Source organism: Carettochelys insculpta, chromosome 32 (assembly GCF_033958435.1).
Source record: "Carettochelys insculpta isolate YL-2023 chromosome 32, ASM3395843v1, whole genome shotgun sequence".
NCBI lineage: Eukaryota > Metazoa > Chordata > Testudines > Carettochelyidae > Carettochelys > Carettochelys insculpta.
In genome coordinates, this window is record NC_134168.1 from 10,620,684 (window position 1) to 10,624,394 (window position 3,711).

A 3,711-nucleotide genomic window follows, 5' to 3' on the forward strand; every position below is an offset into this window, starting at 1 on the left:
GGAGGACCCAGCAATTTCGACGTTGCAGGACGCGGATCGTCTACACGGTCCCTACTTCGACGTTGAACGTCGAAGTAGGGCACTATTCCTATCTCCTCATGAGGTTAGCGACTTCGACGTCTCGCTGCCTAACGTCGAAGTTAACTTCGAAATAGCGCCCGACGCGTGTAGACGCGACGGGTGCTATTTCGAAGTTGGTGCCGCTACTTCGAAGTAGCGTGCACGTGTAGACGCAGCTATTGAGCAGCAAGTTCTCTCATCTGGCACTGGTTAGGTCCGGAGAGTGCCAGACGAGAAAGGTTCAACCTGTACAAGGGTGTTGTAACTTTTTCATACAGGAATACAGAACAATCACCATTATACTTAAACAAAATCCAAAGAAAACACACCAGCAGTCCTGTAGCACCTTAAAGACTAACAATCTAATCTATCAGGTGATGAAATTCTGTGGGACAGAGATTAAGAATCTGAATACACATAAATCGCTAAGTGAGCATTTCAGTTTGGCAGGACGCACTATCAAGGACATCCTGGTGTGTGTTCTAAAACAAACAGATGGTAGCACCAGATGACAAAGGGACACATCTGAATTGGAATTCATTTTCCAGTTTGATACCTCACACCATGGTCTCAACAAAGATCTCACTTCCCTTGTGTACTGCAGGGACAATATCCCACCTTTGGTATTCACAGAGATCCCAGGCATCCCATTCAACTCACTAGGCACTTGCAGAGGCTGTTTTTTTCCTCCCTAGCCCACTTCATTCACCCTGTCTAGCTGTTTCGTCAGCTCTTCTCTTTCTTTCTATCTACATTTTAAATTCTTTTTCTCTCAGTTACTAGTAATTATTCTCCAGATCTGAAGAAGTGGCTCTGTCCCACGAAAGCAAGTAAATAATATTGTTCATCTTTCAGGTGCGACAGGACTGCTTGTTTGTTGTGTGAAGACACAGACTAATGCAGCGACCTCGCTGAGAAAATCCAAACATTTCACCATAAGAAATGACATTCAAGTTCTCACATCCTCTTATTTCTGCCCTGCAGTGAACCCAGTAATGAGAAACTGGAGGAAACCCCATTGAACGGTATTGTGGTTCAGAACACCAGTGTCCACAGACTCACCCTTTGATTGTGTTTATTTCTGCTTTCATTTGATTCAAGTCCTGTTGGGGAAGAGTTTCCTGTTCAGGAGTTTTTTTAGTGCTGTTTTCACCTCGTCATTTCGGAGGGTGTAGATGAGGGGTTCAGGACTGGGGTGACGACGCTGTACATGAGGGTGGGTATCATGTCTCTGTCAGAGAGAACCCTGGAGAGGAAATCATGTAGCTGCCGAGGACGGGCACGTAGAACAGAGACACCACGGTGAGGTGGGAGGTGCAGGTGGAAAAGGCCTTTCTCCTGCTTTCCCGTGACTGGACCTTCAGGAGGAGGAAGGAGATGATGTAGAGGTAGGAGCAGAGCGTGAGGACGAAGGGACTCAGGCCGAGGACCGCAGCATCGACGTTGAGCAGGGTCAGGTTGAGGCCGGTGCTGCCGCGGGCCAGGCTCAGCAGGGGTTTGATGTCACAGAAGAAGTGGTGGATGCGGTTGGAGCTGCAGAACCGTAGCCCGGCAGCCATGGCTGTGGTAATCAGGGCATGCAGAAAACCAGTGCCCCAAGTAGCCGCTGCCAGGAGCAGGCAGGCCCGTGGGCTCATGACCACAGCGTAGCGCAGCAGGTTGCAGATGGCCACGTAGCGGTCGTAGGCCATGACGGCCAGCAGTACGGACTCGCTGCTGCCCAAGAGATGGAAGAAGTGGAGCTGGACCAGGCAGCCAGCAAAGGAGATGGTCTGGTGCTGAGAGAGGAAACCTGCCAACATCTTGGGCACGGTGACTGTGGAGAAGCAGACGTCCAGGCTGGAGAGGTTGCCCAAGAAGAAGTACATGGGGGTGTGGAGCCGGGGCTCGGCCATCACCACGGCTATGATGGCCCAGTTTCCCAGCACGCTGGTCATGTAGAGCAGGAGGAAGGGAGGAAAGAGGAAATGTCGCAGGTCTGGGAGATTGGTCAGTCCGAGGAGAACAAACTCCTTCACCTCCGTCTGGTTCTCCATTGCTAACTGCGGCTGGGGAGGAGTGCGGGAGCAGAAAGATTCCCTGCAAGTTGTATTTCAAGATGCGTTCTCGACCCGAGCAAAGATCTGAAGTTACAGAGGGGGAGGTGCAGGTTGGACATGGGGAAAACTCTTTCACCGGGAGGGAGGTGAAGCACCGCAATGTGTTACCGAGAGAGGTGGTGAAATCTCCATCCCTAGAGGTTTCTAAGTCCCGGCTTGACAAAGTCCTGGCTGGGATGACTTAGCTGGGGTAGATCCTGCTTTGGGCAGGGGGCTGGACTCAACGACCTCTCAAGGTCCCTTCCAGCCCTGGCATTCTATCGTTCTGTGATTCTGCACCAAAGTGCTCAGAGTTCCTGCCGGTCTCTAAGCTCACAGAGCTGCAGTTGGTTATCGATTCCTCCCTGTCGCCAGGGGCGTGGAGGCAGAGAGAAGCAGTGTAGAGCTGGAAGGCTCAAGCTATACAGTGACACTCACTGGAAAGTTAAACACTTCAAATTAAGGAAGTGCCAGATCATTTACAGCTCCTCATTCTGCCTCCGTCCCTCACGCTGAAAAAGGCAAAGCTCTTGATTGTGAAAACAGAACCGACTATCGCAGTTAAACCCCAGAATACAACACTTAGGCACACAGGCACTGAATTCATGTGGCAACAACAGCTGTCAGGCCGGCATTTCCTACCTGCCCAGGGTAGTGTAGACTTTGGAGCTTAACTGACACTTTTCTATCACAGTTGGGCTTTTTTCAGAAAAACATACTGTCCTAGGGCTGGAAGAGACCTCAGGAGGTCATTGAGTCCAGCCACCTGCCTAAAGCAGGATCAACCCCAACTAAATCATCCCAGCAAAGACTTTGTGCAGCCGGGACGTAAAAACCTCGAGGGATGGAGATTCCACCACCTCTCTCGGTAACACACCCCAGTGCTTCATCTCCCTCCTGGTCAAAGCGGTTTTCCTCACACCTCCCCCTCTGTAACTTCAGAGCATTGCTCCTTGTTCTGCCACCTGTCACCACTGAGAACAGCCTTTCTCCACACTCTTTAGAGCCCCCTTCAAGACGTTGAAGGCTCCTATCAGATCACCCTTCCCTCTTCTCTTCTGCAAACTAAATAAGCCCAGTCCCTCAGCCTCCACTCGTAGGTCATGTGCTCCTTGACTTTCTGTATTCATTTTATAATGCACAACTGTAAGAAAGATAATGAAGTCTGGCTTAGTGCCAAGCCCTGCTGAAAAGACTCCTGCCACTTAATCAGTAGCTGGTGTGAGGAGAAGACTCTTACGGAGGGGAGCAGGGCACGGAGGGATGAGACCAGGGCAGGGGCACAGAGACAGCCGTCCTTCTGCTCTCCTGCCCCCCAGTGCTGGGCAGCCAGCAGGCATCCCGTTACCTCACGAGTTGCTGCTTCCCAAATCCAGGAGTCGGCTCACATCCCGTGTGCACCATCCAGCTGAAAAGAGAAGGAAAGGGAGAAAACGCTGAGAGTGAGAGAGGAGGCAGAACACCAGCTCTTACAAGGAATGATGGAAAATCGGAGAGAAAGTCGGATCGTTTAGCGTCCGAGGCGACAGACTCTGCTTCCGTAGATCAAAAAGAGCGAATTGTCTTAAGCGCT

The 3,711-nt window shown here is 51.1% G+C and overlaps 1 pseudogene; it reads right to left on the reverse strand.

The window, feature by feature from the left end:
• Nucleotides 1–1,156: 1,156 nt before the first annotated feature.
• On the reverse strand, nucleotides 1,157–2,096 carry LOC142005054 (olfactory receptor 12D1-like; annotated as a pseudogene).
• Nucleotides 2,097–3,711: the final 1,615 nt, after the last annotated feature.